This window comes from Pseudophryne corroboree, chromosome 6, assembly GCF_028390025.1.
Source record: "Pseudophryne corroboree isolate aPseCor3 chromosome 6, aPseCor3.hap2, whole genome shotgun sequence".
Classification (NCBI taxonomy): domain Eukaryota; kingdom Metazoa; phylum Chordata; class Amphibia; order Anura; family Myobatrachidae; genus Pseudophryne; species Pseudophryne corroboree.
The window spans coordinates 55853217-55874662 of record NC_086449.1 but is presented as its reverse complement, the minus strand read 5'-3'; the positions used below and the strand labels follow the sequence as shown (position 1 = coordinate 55874662).

At 47.2% G+C, this 21446-nt stretch overlaps 1 protein-coding gene and 1 long non-coding RNA gene across 2 annotated transcripts in view; both read left to right on the top strand.

Annotated features, from left to right (window-relative positions):
- LOC134934242 (zinc finger protein 208-like) overlaps nt 1-21446 on the top strand; it is a 121277-nt gene that overhangs the window by 85857 nt on the left and 13974 nt on the right. The window lies entirely within an intron of this gene.
- On the top strand, nt 2276-19524 carry LOC134936114 (uncharacterized). The gene is made up of 3 exons (XR_010180456.1): nt 2276-2597; nt 7974-8008; nt 19462-19524. It is a non-coding gene; the product is annotated as an uncharacterized LOC134936114 (long non-coding RNA).

The window sequence follows — 21446 nt, the reverse complement described above, 5'->3', positions numbered from 1 at the left end:
CCGTCGACACTGGATTCAGTGTCCGTGTCTGTGTCGACCGACTGAGGTAAAAGGGCGTTTATAAAAACCCCTGACGGTGTTTCTGAGACGCCTGGACCGGTATAACTGTTTGTCGGCCGTCTCATATCGTCAACCGACCTTGCAGCGTGTTGACATTATCACGTAATTCCCTAAAAAAGCCATCCATTCCGGTGTCGACTCCCTTGAGAGTGACATCACCATTACAGGCAATTGCTCCGCCTCCTCACCAACATCGTCCTCATACATGTCGACACACACGTACCGACACACAGCACACACACCGGGAATGCTCTGACAGAGGACAGGACCCCACTAGCCCTTTGGAGAGACAGAGGGAGAGTTTGCCAGCACACACCAAAAACGCTATAATTATAAAGGGACAACCTTATATAAGTGTTTCTCCCTTATAGCATCTTTATTAATATCGCCAATTAGTGCCCCCCCTCTCTGTTTTAACCCTGTTTCTGTAGTGCAGTGCAGGGGAGAGCCTGGGAGCCTTCTCTCCAGCCTTTCTGTGAGAGAAAATGGCGCCGTGTGCTGAGGAGATAGGCCCCGCCCCTTTTTCGGCGGGCTCGTCTCCCGCTATTTGTGAAGTCAGGCAGGGGTTAAATATCTCCATATAGCCTCTGGGGCTATATGTGAGGTATTTTTAGCCTTTAAATAGGTTTACATTTGCCTCCCAGGGCGCCCCCCCCCAGCGCCCTGCACCCTCAGTGACTGCGTGTGAAGTGTGCTGAGAGGAAAATGGCGCACAGCTGCAGTGCTGTGCGCTACCTTTAGAAGACTGCAGGAGTCTTCAGCCGCCGATTCTGGACCTCTTCTTACTTCAGCATCTGCAAGGGGGCCGGCGGCGCGGCTCCGGTGACCATCCAGGCTGTACCTGTGATCGTCCCTCTGGAGCTGATGTCCAGTAGCCAAGAAGCCAATCCATCCTGCACGCAGGTGAGTTCACTTCTTCTCCCCTCTGTCCCTCGTTGCAGTGATCCTGTTGCCAGCAGGACTCACTGTAAAATAAAAAACCTAAGCTAAACTTTCTCTAAGCAGCTCTTTAGGAGAGCCACCTAGATTGCACCCTTCTCGGCCGGGCACAAAAATCTAACTGGAGTCTGGAGGAGGGTCATAGGGGGAGGAGCCAGTGCACACCACCTGACCTGGAAAAGCTTTACTTTTTGTGCCCTGTCTCCTGCGGAGCCGCTATTCCCCATGGTCCTTTCAGGAACCCCAGCATCCACTAGGACGATAGAGAAAACCTAATAACTTTTTCTAAGCAGCTCTTTAGGAGAGCCACCTAGATTGCACCCTGCTCGGACGGGCACAAAAACCTAACTGAGGCTTGGAGGGGGGTCATAGGGGGAGGAGCCAGTGCACAACACCTGATCCTAAAGCTATATTTTTGTGCCCTGTCTCCTGCGGAGCCGCTAATCCCCATGGTCCTGGCGGAGTCCCAGCATCCACTAGGACGTCAGAGAAAAAACCTTGTAATGCCGTGAGTAAAATACCTAACTGCATAGCAAATTTACTTGGCGCAGTCGCACTGCGGACATTGCGCATTAGCGACTAATCGCTCCGTTGTGAAAAAAACAATAACGAGCGAACAACTCGGAATGACCACCTTTATATACATGGGGTCGGATGTAGCAGCGCCCGAGTTCGGCGACCGTGTGGCACGCCGGCCGAGCGCGGATGTTTTTTTAAAGGGGCAATCATGTACAAGGCATGGTTTAGCCTTGTACATGATTGCCCCTTTAAAAAATAAAAATCCGAGTTTGGATGACATCCTGCACAGTCGCCGAACTCGGGCGCTATTACATTCAGCCCCATAGACCTTCTCTCTATCTCTCACCCTCTGTATGTATATACGTTACGCACTGCATGTATATATGGTACGCTGAACGTACATAATACGCTGCTGCATGTATACACGGTACGCTGGAGGCTATGCTGCATGTATATATACTACGTGTTCCCTTATTCTACGCCTATACTGCAGGTGAAGGACAATAGTAGTTATGCTGTATGGTATATATGAGCATGCAGCTCCTCCTCACACATGGTTATTGTTAGTGTTGTGGTCTATACATAATAACACCCCCCAGTAGTCACTTATGGGGGGAGGTGCCGCACAACACCCGACCCCACTCGCCCACACAGTGTGACACGGAATGTATACACGGCGCGTTACAAATGCTGCAGCTGCGCAGCAGCCGCCTTTCCCGCGCTCTACTACAGTCACATGACCTGCCAACGGTCAGCAGAAGCCCCGAGGCCAAGGCGAGATCTCAGCTCTGCGAAAGGACGGAGAGCCCACGTGTCCCCCTGTCTCCGTCCCTCCCCTCTCTACTGTAACCCCGCCCAGTCTCCTGTCCCCTTCTCAGTGATCACGCCCAGTCTCCTCCTCTTCATCCGTGTCCCCGCCCAGTCTCCTTCCCCCTTCGTGCGTATTCCCACCCAGTCCCCTCCCCCCTGTGCTCTTCCTCACTGACCCTGCCGGCAGAACTTGTATTTACAATAGGACGCGGCAGGGAAACGAGAAGTGCCGCGGTCAGCAGTGTCTGCCGGCAGCGGTATGGTGTGAGGTGAGTCCCTGGTGCTCGGCGGTGCAGCGTGTGCGTGGGGTCCCTGGTGCACGGCGGTGCTGCGTGTGCACGGCGGTTTTGCGTGTGCGGGGGGTCCCTGGTGCACGGCGGTGCTGCGTGTGCGGGGGGTCCCTGGTGCACGGCGGTGCGGGTGGCGTGTGGCGCAGTGAATAGTAAAGGCTTTGGCAGCACAGCGCCGTTGCGGTCTCTGAGTGTCACCATCTTTGCCGACACCAGTGTCGGTACATGGAGTGCTGCCATTATAGGTGCATTAAAAAAAATGGAGTAAGCGCTATATTGGGATATACCAAACCCAAGTAACCTATTTAAGAAACCTTTATACTGCAAATACCGTGTCCTTATTCCTTATCATACACTTTGGTTTCAAGAAATACAGTCCATGGAAATAAATGTTCTTGTATTTTTCTTCCAAATACAGTATAACTCCCCCTCCCCCTCACTAACTTTCTTGATTACCTAAAAACACATATAAACCACTTCCCATGGTGGAAATTAGTGGCTATACACAAAAATCGACAAGCAAATGTTCCAGTAGTGATACGTAATGTGTACTTTTATGTCCTGGTACAGGCCAACTTCATTGCATGGGTATTGGAGATATATATGCTCCTCAGTTCCTCCTTCCAGCCTCTATGAATTATGGGCCCTACACACTGATCCGCCGCCGAGCTGCCCGACGGCGGATACGGACGACCCGGCGGCGGGGGGGCAGTGATGGGGGGAGTGAAGTTAATTCACTTCCCCCGGCTCCATAGCATAGCAGGCAAATATGGACGAGATCGTCCATATTGGCCTGCATGTATGGGCCCTCGATATTACTGCACGATATGAACAATCTCGTTCATCGCTGGTGACATGTCTGCTGTGCATGCAGGCCAATATGGACGAGATCGTCCATATTTGCCTGCACGTCTATGGTGACGGGGGGAGTGAAGAAACTTCACTCCCCCCGGCACTGCCTCCCCCCCCCCCCTGCCGCTGGGTCGCACGTATCGGCGGTCGGGCAGCTCGGCGGCACATCGCCAAATGTGTAGGGCCTATAAGCGACGGGGCACCAGCAATGAACGAACGCGGGGCCGCGCATCGTTAATCGCTGGTGCCTCCACACTGAAAGATATGAACGGTATCTCGTTCATTTATGTTCCCGTCGTTAACGGTACCTCGTTCATTAATGAACGAGATCGTTCATATCTTTCACTTATGTCGCCCAGTGTGTAGGGCCCGTTAGAGGTTCCCTCTGTTTGTAGACCTCCAAAAAGTACAGAGTTGCTCCAGTGTAAAACTAACATTTATTGTAATGTAACACAAAAAAGGCCCAAACAAGAGTACCTTAGTACCGTGCAGGCACAATTATCGGCAAGGACCAGAGGTGTGGTACATGCTCACGGAGTGTGCGTTATCTAGGCAAGCTGCTGCAGTTTTTAAGTGACCAACCTATGTTGAGCTAGTGGAAAAAGTAATGCTTGAGTGGTACAGGTCAGCTGCCAGAGGATGCTAAACTCGTCGTTTTGAAGGTGGCAATGCGTCGTTGAAGGGAGGGGCGCAGTCTAGATAATGGAGGCGTGTCTGGACTGTTTGCGGGGCGGGTTGCGGGGGCTGCGTGTCATATGCAGCTGCTGCGACCCAAAACATGGCTGCCCGGCGCCTGCATCCGCAGCTAGGTTGTGGAAGTAGTTGTAGTTTTGCAATTTTTCGCTAAACTACAACTCGTGCTGAATTAGGCCCTTATACCGTTTGCAGACGCCTCCCTGGACGCTGGTCACCACCAAGGATAAATTAACGGAACCGTCTACCGCACATCCCCTCTGCATACAGAGACTCGCCTGACTGCCTTTCCTGTCGCCGCGTACTCTCTTCACCGGCATGCCTTTGCTCCATCTGTCTCCTGTTGCTAGGTAGCAGCGTTTTACTTCCGGGTGTGCTTCATCACGTGACCACTGTAGTGTGTGCGGTGATAACCCCCTATGTGACGCTGGTGTGCCAAATAGGGGTGTACAATGAATACTGTCCCAACGCATTTCAACCCGGTGTGGCCCGCCTTCTGGGAGATGTGTACTGAACAGTTGTAAAAGCATTTAGCAGTGCCGTAACTAGGTGCGTGCCAGCGGTGCCTGGCACACAGCGCATTTGCACTGTGGGCGCAGGATCGCTGGCACAACCCGCAGGACCACTACTGTCTATGATGGACCTCTGCCGCTAGCGAAGTGCTTCCTGCGGCGAGGTGCGCCCAGCGCTAGTTACCTACATGACACAAGCGCCCCCCTGCACGGAGAGTATGTGTGCTGCCCGTACCGCAAAAGCCGGCACCTAAAATCCTTTCCGCCCCCCCGACCCGGAACCATGTCCTGCAGCACGGACACTGTCTGCAGGCTCCGCTTCCTCCCTGGTGCCCCGCTCCGACCGTAGCTCTTTCTTGTTTGTGTTAGATGAGGGCAGCTGAAGCCAAACCCACTCACACCCTCATCATGCCCCGCATCTACGTCGGAGAGAGTGTGCTTCCCGTGGCTCCCCTCACCCCACCCAAGGCACCTCAAGTAGGGTAACAGAAGGCGGCAGGGCAGGAAGAGGACAGAGGATATGCATGCCGGCTCATTGCAGGTAAGTATAACTCTCTCCCCTCCCTCCCTCCCATAATGTTTAAAAAGGGAGCTGCCTGTCATAATCTTTAAAAAAGGGGTACTACCTGCCGTAATGTGTAAAAAGGAGACTGCCTGCTTAATGTGTAAAAAGGGGGCTCTGCTGCAATAATGTGTGAAAAGGGAGACTCTGCCTGCTGTAATGTGTAAAAGGGAGGTCTGTGGCCATTCCCCTTCCCCATGAAGCCACGCCCCTATATTTTTTACGCGCAGTACGGCGCACATTGGTCCGGATTTGTATATTGGGGGGGGGGGGGGGGGTGCACCGCAACTGTTTCTTGCACACAGCGCTAAAATGTCTAGTTACGGCACTGGCATTTAGCGTTGAAACGCATTTACTTATTGAGGCTCGTGTGTTAATTATTAGCTGTGTTACACACACACAGAGTTTAGCATCCTTTTGCAAGTTACCTGTACCACTCCAGGGGCACGACATCTGCATTCCACAATTATAGGCATGAAAGGCATATGTAAAACCCGCTTTTCACACCTGCCTTTCTTGCTGATAATTGTGCACTAAGCTACTCTTATTTTTGCGTAGAAAAGTGTACGCAGTACATATCAATATTGGATCAGTTATATGTTCATTTTTGTGTATACCCACTGATTTGCACCATGAGAAGTGGTTAATTTATGTTTGTGAGGTAATCAAGACGGTGAATGATTCTGTGCGAAGAATACAAGAGCAATTATTTCCGTGGACTATTTGTCTTGAAATCCACGTGTATAAGAAGTAGTGTTCATTCTAGCACCATGCACCTGTCACAACTTGTGCAGTTCCTCTCTCCTGCCTGCGGTGTCGCTCTCTGTTCTGCTGCTTCTAGCACACACTGGAATGGATCTTATTGCCGAGATACAGACCAGAGTGTGCTAGAAGCACCACAAAAGAGAGCGACCTCTCAGGCCGGAGAGAGGAACTGCACAGGTTGTGACAGGTACAGGGTGCTAGAATGAACACATTACAATAAGGACATGGTATTTGTATTATAAAAGTTTGAGATAGGTGACTTAGGTTTGGGATATCCAAATTTGGAGCATTTTTTTTTTTTTTCCACGTGACTTCTTATTCCCCTTTCACACTGCCAATGCCGGATCCCACCCGGGAATTGGAAACAGGTCCTTCCTGGGTGGGATCCGGCATTGGCAGCTGCTACAGGTTTCCCCGACCCGGCAATATGCCGGGCAAGTTGCCACAGCAGTGGGGGGCGGAGCTGGCAGATGAGATCATCTCCGCGCCACCTCTCCTTGCTGTAGTAAACGGGTCCCGGGAAGGAGCCTGTTTACGCATCCGCTGACCCGGTATTCAACTCGGGTATAACACTGCTTTATTCCCGGGTTGAATTGCCGGGTCAGGCGACCTGCGATTTCGGCTATGCCTCTTTCACAGCGCACGCCGACCTGGCATATTGCAATATGCCGGGTCGATACCGGGTTATTTGTGCGGTGTGAAAGGGGTATTACTGAGCGACTGGTGCTCATCGTTGAGAATTGAGCTGCACCTATGCACCTATTTGAGGCTCAGGGATTCATAATTTTCCTTGTATAAACCATTATTGAAACACCTGTGTGAAGGGGTGTAGTATGGTATGCCACGCTGTTTGTTCTCTCAGCATGCTCCTGAGACTGTCGCACACTCTCCGGCAGTTCCGAACTGCGCTGTGGAGATAGTGACTCTGTCAGTATCTATCCATCCTGCCGGTGCAGGTCCCTCTTCACGCTAGTTACTGACTTAGGAACTGCACCATGAACACTCTGGCCACCATCGCCAGCACGCGCGCCCTCCCCTGCGGGAACCCACAGCAGCGGTCCCAGACACCGCGAGAACCCCTCCCCACCCCCCTACAGCAAGCCCAGCAGACCACCTCAGACTTACCCCATGTGGGGTATATTTTGTCTCTTAACATTGCATAGATGTACCTTAGTTGCTTTATGATTGGCTGATTTACTTCTCACTATTATTCCTGGATCATGTTTATTATAAACCATTTGGCCATATAATAGTAATGTTTATACAGAATAATATACAGGTTGAGTATCCCTTATCCAAAATGCTTGGGACCAGAGGTATTTTGGATATGGGATTTTTCCGTATTTTGGAATAATTACATACTATAATGAGATATCATGGTGATGGGACCTAAATATAAGCACAGGATGCATTTATGTTACATATACACCTTATACATACATCCTGAAGGTCATTTTAGACAATATTTTTTATAACTTTGTGCATTAAACAAAGTGTGTGTACATTCACACAATTCATTTATGTTTCATATACACCTTATACACACAGCCTGAAGGTCATTTAATACAATATTTTTAGTAACTTTGTGTATTAAGCAAAGTTTGTGTACATTGAGCCATCAAAAAACAAAGGTTTCACTATCTCACTCTCACTCAAAAAAGTCCGTATTTCGGAATATTCCGTGTTTCGGAATATTTGGATATGGGATACTCAACCTGTATATCATTAAGTTTAGATAAATTTGATCTATATACAGTATATAGGATTCCATTCCCCAATATTGTAAAAAGTTCCCAATGTAATTCAGTATTATTTAGCAGCAGTGCCTCCCATTTATTAGATTGGTAAATCTGCGTATACTGTTTAGTATATACATATATGCACCATTTTATTTCAATTATTTATTATAACCAAAAATGATATTGTCTGAATGAAGTTTTATTAATCATTTATATTAATTTGTATGCTTAGCATTCTAGTGTCATCAGGATCACATAAACAAGATGGTAAATATTAATTTATTTATTACTACTATAACCTAATTTAAATGTCTGTGAATATCATAGTAACATAGTATCTAAGGTTGAAAAAGACAATTGTCCATCGAGTTCAACCTATTTGTGGTCTCCTATGCAGAATTATTTTGTATAAAAATTTGACTGAAGTTGATGACTGCCGTTATGTTTTACCCCTCTTTTTAAAATAACCATAGTGCGTGACTATGCACCGTAACCCTGGGTATCCTTATCCATTAGGAATTTATCTAACCCATTCTTAAAGGTGTTGACTGAGTCAGCCATTACAACTCCCTCAGGCAGGGAATTCCAAACACGTATCGTCCTTACCGTAAAAAAGCCTTTACGCCATATTGTGCGGAATCTTCTCTCCTCTAACCTGAGCGAGTCTCCACGAGTTCTCTGTGTTGATCTAACCAAAAACAGGTCCTGCGCAAGATCTGTATATTGTCCCCTTATATATTTGTAGATGTTGATCATGTCCCCTCTTAATCTCTTTTCCAGTGTAAACATGCCTAGTCTTGCAAGCCTTTCCTCGTATTCCAGCATCTCCATACCCTTAATTAGCTTGGTTGCCCACCTCTGAACCTTTTCTAGCTCCAGGATATCCTTTTTGTAGTATGGTTCCCAGAATTGTACACAGTATTCAAGGTGTGGCCTCACAAGTGATTTATATAACGGAAGTAAAATGCTCTCGTCCCTAGCATCAATTCCCCGTTTTATGCATGCTAATATCTTATTAGCCTTCTTTGCTGCAGTCCTACTTTGGGTGCTACTGCTTAGTTTGCTATCTAATGAGGACATCTGAGTCATTTTCCAGTACAGAATCCCTTAATTTTACCCCATTTAGTAGGTAGGTGTTATTTTTGTTCTTCTTACCAGAGTGCATTACCTTATACTTGTCTGTATTGAAGCGCATTTTCCATTTTGCTGCCCAAGCTTCTAAGTTAACTAAGTCGTTCTGAAGCGACTCAGCATCCCCTCCGCATTTATAACTTTACACAATTTGGTATCATCTGCAAAAATTGACACCATGCTCTCTAGACCTTCTGTTAGGTCGTTAATGAAAATATTGTACAATAGCGGTCCTAATACTGAGCCTTGCGTGCCACTTAGCACTTCAGTCCAATTTGAAAAAGATCCATTAACCACAACGCGCTGCTCCCTATTATCTAACCAATTTTTGACCCAGGTGCATATTGTGCTTCCTAGGATAAGTCTCATGTGTGGTACAGTGTCGAATGCTTTGGCAAAATCTAAAAAGATTACATTTACCTCTTTACCCTGATCTAGGTTTGCGCTGTTTCATAAAAGCCAAGTAAGTTGGTTTGACAGGATCTGTCCTTCATAAACCCATGTTGATTGCTTTTAATGACCTTATTGACTTCAAGGAACTTCTGAATACTGTCTCTTAGAATACCTTCCAATACTTTCCCCACTATAGATGTAAGACTAACTGGTCTATAATTACCTGGTTCATCATTACTTCCCTTTTTGAATATAGGCATTACTTCCGCTATACGCCAGTCTTTGGGAACCATACCTGATATTACTGAATCCTTAAAGATCAAAAATAGCGGTTTTGCAAGTTCAGAGTGAAGCTTCATTAGAGCCCTTGGGTGAATACCATCGGGATCTGGTGACTTATTAATCTTTAAATGTTTTAATCGGTCACAGACTACTTCCTCGCTTAAATAAGTACCTATCAGTGGGATATTCTCGTTGTTGAGATTATGGGTTAGTCCCTGAATTGGGTCCTCTCTAGTGAATACTGTTGAAAAAAACTAATTTAGTGTGTCCGCTATGTCATTACCAGTTTTGCTTAAGACTGCCAACTTGTCTTTTAAAGGGCCTATACTCTCCTTCTTTAATCTCTTGCTATTAATGTATTTAAACAATTTTTTGGGATTTGCTTTGCTTTCCTTTGTTACTAGTTTTTCAGTTTCTACTTTAGCCGCTCTTATTTCCTTTTTGCATATTGTTACATTCCTTATAGTGCTGAAATGACTCTGCTTCCCCGTCAGATTTGTACTTTTTAAATGCTCGCCTTTTCTTGCCCATAAGTTCCTTTATCTTTTTGTTAAGCCACATCGGTTTATGATTTTTATTCCATTTTTTGCTGCTCGTAGGAATAAATTTGAGAGTATTTTTAGCTAGCTGGAATTTTAGTACCTCCCATTTCTCCGTAGTATTTTTTCCTAAAAACATTCCCATTCAGTATCCCTGAAAAATACCCTCATCTTTTCAAAATTCGCTTTGCTAAAGTTTAGCGTCCTAGTTGAGCCAGTATAGGGCTGTTTATGAAAACTGATATTGAATGAGACCATATTGTGGTCGCTGTTTCCTATGGGTTCCCCTACTATAATACCTGATACCAAATCCCCATTGTTTAATACCAGGTCTAAGATTGCATTGTACCTAGTTGGTTCCTCAATTAGTTGAACTAAGTAGTTATCATTAAGTGTGTTTAAAAACATATTGCCCCTAGCAGTGTCACAGGAATCGTTTTTCCAGTTTATCTCTGAATAGTTAAAATCTCCCATCACTACTATGTCTCCTACTCCTGCTGCTCTTTCAATTTGCTTTAGTAACAATTCCTCATCAGATACGTTTAATACCAAGCGGCCTATAGCATACACCCAATACTAACTTTTCTCTAACGTCCTAGTGGATGCTGGGGACTCCGTAAGGACCATGGGGAATAGACGGGCTCCGCAGGAGACTGGGCACTATAAAGAAAGATTAGGTACTATCTGGTGTGCACTGGCTCCTCACTCTATGCCCCTCCTCCAGACCTCAGTTAGAATCTGTGCCCGGCCAGAGCTTGCTAGTAAAGAAAGTATTTTAGTTAGGTTTTTTATTTTCAGAGAGCTTCTGCTGGCAACAGACTCTCTGCTACGTGGGACTGAGGGGAGAGAAGCAAACCTACCTAACAGCAGCTAGGTTGCGCTTCTTGGGCTACTGGACACCATTAGCTCCAGAGGGATCGAACACAGGTACCTAACCTTGATCGTCCGTTCGCGGAGCCGCGCCGCCGTCCCCCTCGCAGAGCCGGAAGTACAGAAGCATGAAGACATCGAAATCGGCGGCAGAAGACTCCTGTCTTCACTTAAGGTAGCGCATAGCACTGCAGCTGTGCGCCATTGCTCCCACAGCACACCCGCACACTCCGGTCACTATAGGGTGCGGGTGGGGGGGGGCGCCCTGGGCGGCAATTATGATACCTTTTGGCAAAATAATACATATATACAGTCAGGCACTGTATGTATGTACGAGCCGCCGACATTTTTTACACATAGAAGCGGGACAGAAACCCGCCGCTGAGGGGGCCTTCTTCCTCAGCACACCAGCCCCATTTTCTCTTCACAGCTCCGCTGGAAGGAAGCTCCCCAGGCTCTCCCCTGCAGTATCCAGGTGCAAAAAGGGTAAAAAAGAGAGGGGGGGCACATAAATTTAGGCACAAAAGTATTACAAACAGCAGCTACTGGGTAGACACTAAATTACTGTGTAATCCCTGGGTTATATAGCGCTGGGGTGTGTGCTGGCATACTCTCTCTCTCTGTCTCCCCAAAAAGCCTTTGTGGGGTCCTGTCCTCAGTCAGAGCATTCCCTGTGTGTGTGCGGAGTGTCGGTTCGTCAGTGTTGACATGTTTGATGAGGAAGGATACGTGGAGGCAGAACAAGTGCAGATGAATGTGGTGTCGCCGCCGACGGTGCCGACACCTGATTGGATGGATATGTGGAAGGTGTAATGTAAGCTCCTTGCATAAAAGGTTGGATAAAGCTGAAGCCTTGGGACAGTCCAGGTCTCAACCCATGTCTGATCCTACAGTTCAGAGGCCGTCAGGGTCTCATAAGCGCCCACTATCCCAAATAGTTGACACAGATGCCGACACGGAATCTGACTCCAGTGTCGATGACGATGAGGCAAAGTTGCAGCCTAAAATGACTAAAGCCATCCGCTACATGATTATAGCAATGAAGGATGTATTGCACATTTCAGAGGAAAACCCTGTCCCTGACAAGAGGGTTTATATGTATGGGGAGAAAAAGCAAAAAGTGACTTTTCCCCCTTCACATGAATTAAATGAATTATGTGAAAAAACGTGGGATTCCCCTGATAGGAAAGTAATAATTTCCAAGAAATTACTGATGGCGTATCCTTTCCCGCCATCGGACAGGTTACGCTGGGAATCCTCCCCTAGGGTAGACAAGACGTTGACACGCTTGTCTAAGAGGGTGGCCCTGCCGTCTCAGGATACGGCCGCCCTAAAGGATCCTGCAGATAGAAAGCAGGAAGCTATCCTGAAGTCTGTTTATACACATTCTGGTACACTACTGAAGCCAGCGATTGCTTCGGCCTGGATGTGTAGTGCTGTAGCAGCATGGACTGATACCCTCTCGGAGGAGATAGATACCCTGGACAGGGACACTGTTCTACTGACCCTAGGACATATCAAAGACGCTGTCCTATATATGCGGGATGCCCAGAGGGACATTTGCCTACTGGGCTCTAGAATAAAGCAATGTCCATTTCTGCCAGAAGGGTCTTATGGACTCGGCAATGGACGGGGGATGCCGACTCTAAAGAACACATGGAGGTTTTGCCTTATAAGGGTGAGGAATTATTTGGGGACGGTCTCTCGGACCTCGTTTCCACAGCTACAGCTGGGAAGTCAAATTTCTTGCCTTATGTTCCCTCACAGCCAAAGAAAGCACCGTATTACCAAATGCAGTCCTTTCGTTCTCAAAAAAGCAAGAAAGTCAGAGGTGCATCCTTTCTTGCCAGAGGCAGGGGTAAAGGAAAAAAGCTGCACCATGCAGCTAGTTCCCAGGAACAAAAGTCCTCCCCGGCCTCCACTAAATCCACCGCATGACGCTGGGGCTCCACAGGCGGAGCCAGGAGCGGTGGGGGCGCGTCTCCGAATTTTCAGCCACCAGTGGGTTCGCTCACAGGTGGATCCTTGGGCTATAAAAATTGTGTCTCAGGGATGCAAGCTGGAATTCGAAGTGACGCCCCCTCACCATTTCCTAAAATCGGCCTTGCCAGCTTCCCCCACGGAAAGGGAGGTAGTGCTGGCGGCAATTCACAAGCTATACCTCCAGCAGGTGATTGTAAAGGTTCCCCTCCTTCAACAAGGATGGGGTTACTATTCCGCGATGTTTGTGGTACCGAAACCGGACGGTTCGGTAAGAGCCATCTTGAATTTAAAAGCCCTGAACAGTTCAAGTTCAAAATGCAATCGCTCAGAGCGGTCATTGCAAGCCTGGAGGAAGGGGATTTTATGGTATTTCTGGACATCAAGGATGCTTACTTGCATGTCCCCATTTATCCACCTCATCAGAAGTACCTCAGGTTTGTGGTACGGGACTGTCATTACCAATTCCAGACGCTGCCGTTTGGCCTGTCCACGGCACCGAGAATATTTACCAAGGTGATGGCGGAAATGATGGTGCTCCTTCGGAAGCAAGGAGTTACAATTATCCCATACTTGGACGATCTCCTCATAAAGGCTAGGTCCAGGGAGCAGTTGCTGATCAGCGTAGCACACTCTCAGGTAGTGTTGCGACAGCACGGCTGGATTCTGAATATTCCAAAGTCGCAGCTGATTCCTACGACGCGTCTGCCCTTCCTGGGCATGATTCAGGAAACAGACCAGAAGAAGGTGTTTCTCCCGAGGAAAAGGCTCAGGAGCTTGTGATATGGTCAGAGACCTCCTAAAGCCAAAACAGATATCGGTGCATCACTGCACGCGAGTTCTAGGAAAGATGGTGGCGTCATACGAAGCCATTCCCTTCGGAAGGTTCCATGCGAGGATCTTTCAGTGGGATCTGCTGGACAAGTGGTCCGGATCGCATCTTCAGATGCATCTGCTGATCACCCTGTCCCCCAGGGCCAGGGTGTCTCTTCTGTGGTGGCTGCAGAGTGCTCACCTCCTCAAGGGCCGCAGGTTCGGCATACAGGACTGGGTCCTAGTGAACACGTATGCAAGCCTCCGAGGATGGGGGGCAGTCACTCAGAGAAGAAACTTCCAAGGGCTGTGGTCAAGTCAAGAGACTTGTCTGCATATCAATATCCTGGAACTAAGGGCCATATACAACGCCCTGAGTCAAGCGGAGCCTCTGCTTCGAAACCAACCAGTGGTGATTCAATAAGATCTCAGCCAGCAAAGAAATCCTCAGGCCAGTATAATCTCACAGAGCGGGAAGACAGCGCCATTAAGGGGATGGAGCTTCTCAGAGCGGACCCAGCAGCGTTGAGCGCCATTTTCCTGCCTGCAGCTCAATACCAGTGGAAGAACAGGTCCCTCCAGAGCACCTCCAGCTATCTGTACGGTACCAGGGGTTGTAGAAGGGAGGGGAGTCTGTGTACAGACTGTGTCACCGATTAAGGGATACAGTCAGCGCTGTGTGTGGGTTGGCTCCAATCTCTGTGTCTCTCTGCCATTCTTGGGGGGGGGGTACGACTGTCTACCCAGTACCCTGTGTGTTTGTGACACGGGGACAGGGTAGACAGGGACACGGTTTCATATGCTGCAGAAGATTTATCTTCCCAGGAAGACTCCATACCATGTCATCAGGATTGCACTGTTGTAGTGCAGATCCCAGCTAGAGAGCCAGAATGGTTAGTCTCTCTGAGGGGAACTATTTTTCAGATTTCTGATAGGGTTGCTAGGACTGAGCATGCCACTCAGGTTCTGCAATCCTCTATGGTTGTATGGTCTGATACTTCTTCCTCGGGATCCCCTGCAGTACATTCTCACAAACGTGCACTTGCTAGTCTTATGCAGGATGACACGGACACCGATTCTGACACTGCAGATGGTGACGGGGATGTGTTGAGGGGGACAGCTTCACTTGCTAAGGGGGTGCAGTTGATGATTGAAGCTGCGAGGGATGTGTTACACATTACTGACACAGTTCCTGAGCAGGTAGAGGAGGCCTTTTTCACAGACCATAAAAAGCCGCCGCCCCCCCCCCCCCCCCCACACACACACACACACACACACCTTCCCGGCATCCAAAGGATTAAATACTATCTTTGAAATAGCCTGGGACAATCCGGAGAAAAAAATCCAGATCCCTAAGAGGGTCTTGGTTGCTTTTCCCTTCCCAGAGGAAGATAGAAAAAAATGGGAGTCCCCACCAATAGTCGACACCTCTGTCTCTAGGCTGTCCAAACAGGTGGTGCTGCCAGTCCCGGGATCTACCGCGTTGATGGACCTGGCAGATCGCAAGGTGGATGCTACACTAAAATCCATTTACACGGCTTCAGGGGGCTATATTACGGCCTACTATAGCCCGTGCTTGGATTGCAAAAGCTATTGCCAGGTGGTCAGTCACTCTGCAGGAGGAATCGACTACGCTGGATAGAGGTGACGTTGATTTATTTTTACGTAATATTCAGTATTCTGCAGGGTTCCTGGTGGATTCCATGAATGACCTTGGTTCCATGGCTGTGGGGATCTCCTCCATGTCCGTCTCGGCTTGCAGGGTTCTCTGGCTGCGCCAATGGTCACCAGACGTGGAATCCAGGAAGAGTGTGGAGAGCCTACCATATACAGGTCAGGCTCTCTTTGGGGAGGCGCTGGATGCGTGGATTGCCACAGCTACCGCGGGTAAGTCTCCTTTCTCCCCTCAGCAGCGCCGGCTATGAAAAATCCCTTTACACCAGCCATGTCGCAGTCCTTTCGACTCGGGAGGCCTAGAAAGAACAAGCCTTCGAACACCTTCAGAGGTTGTTGTGCCAAAGGAAAAAAACCTGCTTCCACAGGTTCCCAAACCCAGAAGCCTGCTTCCGATACCACTAAGTCCTGTGGACGACTAGGCCTGGAGGAAGGTCAGGTGGGGGCAAGACTCCGGCATTTTAGCTACATCTGGGTGTCTTCTGACCTGGACCCCGGGTACTGGATATAGTGTACAGACTGGAGTTTCATAATCTCCCACCTCACCGTTTCTTCAAGTCAGGTCTGCCAACTCTGGGGGTAATTCCAAGTTGATCGCAGCAGGAATTTAGTTAGCAATTGGGCAAAACCATGTGCACTGCAGGGGAGGCAGATTTAACGTGCAGAGAGAGTTAGATTTGGGTGGGGTGTGTTCAATCTGCAATCTAATTTGCAGTGTAAAAATAAAGCTGCCAGTATTTACCCTGCACAGAAATAAAATAACCCACCCAAATCTAACTCTCTCTGCACATGTTAAATCTGCCTCCCCTGCAGTGCACATGGTTTTGCCCAATTGCTAACTAAATTCCTGCTGCGATCAACTTGGAATTACCCTCTCTGCCGGCAGGCAGAACCACTCTTCTGGAGGCCATCCGAAAATTGGTGGTGTTCGAGGTCCTTGTCCCAGTTCCGCCTCAGCAGTGGAACAAAGGTTATTATTCGAACCTTTTCGTGGTACCGAAACCGGGTGGTTCGGTACGGCCAATTCTGAATTTAAAGTCTTTGAACCCTTATCTCAGAGAGTTCAAATTCAAGATGGAATCTCGAGAGCTGTCCTCTCAGGACTGATGGAGGGGGAGTTCTTGGTGTCTCTGGACATCAAGGATGCGTACCTCCACATTCCCATTCGGCCGCCGCATCAGGCATACCACTGGTTTGCACTGTTAGACAATCACTACCAGTTCCAGGCGCTACCGTTTGGGGCTTCTCCACGGGTGGTCTTCAGTATGCCGATTGTCGGGATCCCGACGCACATTATACCGGCGCCGGAATCCTGACACCCGGCATACCAACAGCTATTCTCCCTCGTTGGGGCCCACGACCCCCCAGGAGGGAGAATAAAATAGTGTGGCGCGCGCCACCGTGCCCTCAAGGGGCTGCTTAGCGCTCGCCACGCTGTCTGTATGCCGGCGGTCGGACTCCCGGCGCCGGTATGCTGGTCGCCGGGAGCCCGAGTGCCGGCATACCGTACTACACCCCTCTCCACAGCACCGAGGATCTTCACCAAGGTGGCGGAGGTGATGGTTCTCCGCAAGCAGCGGGTGAACATAATCTCGTATTTGGACGATCTCCTGATCAAGGCGTCGTCCAGGAAGAAGTTGTTGTGATCCATTGCTCTCACGACACATCTGCACAAGGAGCACGGTTGGATCCTGAACCTTCCAAAGTCTCATCTGGAGCCGACAAGGAGGCTGTCTTTCCTGGGGATGATCCTAGACACGGAACTGCAGAGGGTGTTTCTGCCGGTGGAGAAAGCATTGGTGATTCAATCAATGGTCCGGGACAACTTAAAGCCTACCTGGGTCTTGGTTCATCAGTGCTTCCACCTTCTGGGGAAGATGGTTGCCTCCTACGAGGCTCTACAATACGGCAGGTTTCATGCTCGATCATTTCAGCTGGATCTCTTGGACCAGTGGTCAGGATCTCACCTACACATGCACCAGAGAATACGTCTGTCACCGAAAGCCAGGATTTTGCTCCTCTGGTATCTACAACTACCACACCTTCTGGAAGGCCGAAGGTTCGGCGTTCAGGACTTGATCCTTCTAACCACAGATGCAAGCAAGAGGTTGGGGAGCAGTCAATCAGGGGGAGTCCTTCCAAGGAAGATGGTCGAATCAAGAATCCCTTTTCCCAATAAACATTCTGGAGCTTAGAGCTGTGTACAACGGCCTTCTGCAAGCAGCTCACCTTCTACAGGATCAGGCTGTTCAGGTGCAGTCGGACAACGTGACCACAGTGACCTACATAAACCGACAAGGCGGAACAAAGAGCAGGGCTGCCATGTCAGATGTGTCAAGAATCCTACTTTGGGCAGAAAGACACGCGGTGGCGATGTCGGCAATCTTCATTCTAGGAGTAGACAACTGGGAAGCAGACTTCCTCAGCAGACACAATCTCCATCCAGGAGAGCAGGGCCTTCACCCGGAGGTGTGGGGGGTTCCTCACGTAGACATGATGGCCTCCCGCCTCAACAAGAACCTACAAAGGTACTGTTCCAGGTCGAGAGACCCTCAAGCAGTTTCGGTGGATGCACTGGTAACACCGTGGCTGTTCACGTCGGTGTATGTGTTCCCTCCACTTCCTTTGATAGCAAGGGTTCTTCAGCTGGTGAGAAGAACAAAGGTTCTGGCAATCCTCATTACTCCGGACTGGCCAAGGAGGGCTTGGTATGCAGATCTGCTGGATCTTCTGTTGGAGGATCCAAGGCCCATACCTCTTCGGAAGGATCTGCTACTGCAGGGGCCGTTCGCCTATCAAGACTTACCACGGCTACGTTTGACGGCATGGCGGTTGAATGCCAGATCTTAGCTTGGAAGGGTATCCAGAGTGAGGTTATTCCTACCCTGATTCAGGCTAGGAAGGGGGTAGCGTCTAAACATTACCACTGTATTTGGAGTGTGAATCCAGGAAATTTCCTGCTGTGGAGTTTCAACTTGGACGTTTTCTCCTTTTCCTGCAAGCAGGAGTGGATATGGGCCTGAGATTGGGCTCCATCAAGGTACAAATCTCTGTTTTGTCCATCTTCTTTCAAAAACAATTGGCTGTCCTCCCTGAGGTCCAGACCTTTTTGAAAGGGGTTCTGCATATCCAACCTCCCTTTGTGGTGCCAACGGCACCCTGGGATCTTGATGTGGTTTTGCAGTTCCTACAATCAGCTTGGTTTGAGCCCCTGCTGACCAAGTTTGGTCTAGCAGTCTTGCAGGAGCCTCCGTGCTCCCCCTCCCATACTGGGAGCTTTGGTACATCCCCATGGTACTAATATGGACCCCAGCATCCTCTAGGACATAAGACAAAATAAGATTTTAATTACCTACCAGTAAATCCTTTTCTTGTTGTCCATAGAAGATGCTGGGCGCCTGCCCACCCAGGGCTTTTTTTTCCTGCATTGGTTTTATAGCTCAGTTCTACCTGGTTCCTAGGTAAGTTCTGCCTTGTTTACTGTTTCAGTACTGTTTCAGCTGTTGCTGAGTGTTCTGGCTTGTTTGCTGGGTGTGTCTGTGTGAGCTGGTATGAATCTCGCCACTATCTGTGTATTTCCTTCTCTCGAAGTATGTTGTGTCCTCGGGCACAGTTTCTAGACTGAGTCTGGTAGGAGGGGCATAGAGGGAGGATCCAGCCCACACTGTTAAACTCTTAAAGTGCCAATGGCTCCTTGTGGACCCATCTATATCCCATGGTACTAATATGGACCCCAGCATCCTGTACGGACTACGAGAAAAGGATTTACCGGTAGATAATTAAAATCCTATTTTTGCATTGTTATTGTGACTGTGTGCGCCTGTGTCTGTGGGTCAATTTCACGTACCCTAGGGACTTGGTGCGTTAAGTACCATATATATATATATATATATATATAATATATATATATATATACACATACACATACACATACAACAAGAAACAGAGTGCGCTGTAGTTTGTTGATTGATAGTTTAATCAATTCAGAAACCGTAATAAAGGTTCTTCTTGAGTTTTTCTCACTTGCTGATTTCCCAGATGGGACCTACATAGAAACCCCCTCACCGGAGAAGATATTCACCCAACAAGAAATACACCCAGTTAGTATCACAGACTCTTTGGTTGAACAGATTTTTTAATACAAAGTCTTTTTCTTTAAAAATTACAATGGTAGTAAAATACAATGGTAATAAAATGCTTTTTCACAATCAATTTCATACACACCAGATTGCTTAGGTGGTATATAGAATGGCCTCCTCACCTAGACTGTGTGAGCTCTTAGGAGGATATTGAAAGCATCAAAGCAAGCCGGTAGTGTACAATAATCGATGACCCCTATGCGTTTCGTCCTTAAAGGACTACTTCAGGGGTATTTGAAATATCTGGATGGAACAATTATAAATGAAAAATTACAAGAAAAATAGGGAAAGAGATGGAGGCATCTTCTCCAAAGGAAGAATAGAAGAGGAGAAGGGTGTCATTTGAATACCCTCCTAAAACATTGTGTTAAAAGCGTCTTAGTGACTGTCAATTCTTCGATTGCGCTTATAATAAGCCATTTGTAGTCCAAAGGGCTATATCTAATAATTACAAAATTATATTAATATCAAGTGTTTGTGTAATTTTAACTTAACTAGAAAAAATACATCTTAATACTAACCTAAAGTGAAAATTGCTCGAGGTTCTTATGGTCTTCTTAGGAACCCAGCACAACAGAAAAACTTCTTTACTAAACTGCCTCTAAAGTGGCAAAAGTGACATTTTTAATGTGAAGAGTGTAAATTAAGAATGTGTAACCAATTGTTTATAAAAATATTATTATTTACATTTACTAACCAGGTCTACTTCCGACCAGAGAAGGGGGTCTAGAAAAGCCCTCTTTCCTACAAAATATACATATATAATTAAAAAAAAAAATTGTGAAAAGTTTATGTGAAAAAATATAAGTGTAAGGGAAATTAATTTTTTCTGCATACCCAAAGACTGGACATACACCCGTCTGGCACCACAGGCCGATATTGATTCCAAACAAAGATCTAATGAATCCCTCTTCTCTATAACAAGAGATATATGCGTAAGGTTTATCGATGTATTATATACTAAAATAAAAAAAAATTTCAAATAAGAAGACATTTATACAATATATACCCCTGTTCAGTAAGTTTGATATATATACAGAATCATTGGTCTATATAGAAGTCAGGAGCAAATACAAGTCCAATGGTTTAGCTCCTTAAACAACAAAAATAATATTCTTTTAGTCATGCATAAGAAAATAAGATAAAAAATATTTTTTTCAGTCATTATTAGCATGATACATAATATCTTTCAGGGTGTTATTCTATACTGAGCCATATTAGAGCCTAATTTTATATGGTATCAGAAAAATTTAATAAACCATCGAAGATAATCAATCCTGACTGATAACTTAATGTATAACATCACATATAGTATAAGGGACGTAAGATTTTCCTATAAATATAAGATATAATTCAGAGAAACAGTCAAACAATTGAAATTACTCAGACAGAATAAATGGCTTGCTAAGCTTCAATTTCAATTAATCAGCAGGTTATTAGTGTCAGAAACATCAGATAAAAATACAGACATTTAAACCCATACTTAGTTCCATATAGATAGCCATAAGTGAGGTCGAGTGGTAATATGGAAAAATACTCCTGTGTAGCTCAGTAATGGACCGTCTGATTCATAGGCCAGAGAAAGATCCTGGAGCTCAAATCTGCTCCTTTTAACTAACCAGACCTGTTACCTCATTTCCTGTCCAGTTAATTAATTATGGTGGTGAGAAAAAGGGATTAGGAGGATACACCTATATAAGTTAGTCTCCTGATTCTTAGGGACATTGATGCATCAGTGTCTATAATGTTTAAGATTTAAAATGCAGTTTCTCGTATTAGGTGGACGCTAAACAGGAGCACATTAATGTGCTTCCTGTTTGCGTTCCACCTGAACTCCAGTGCGTGCGGCCCAGCCCCACGTGTGATGGTCGTTGGGACTCGTTC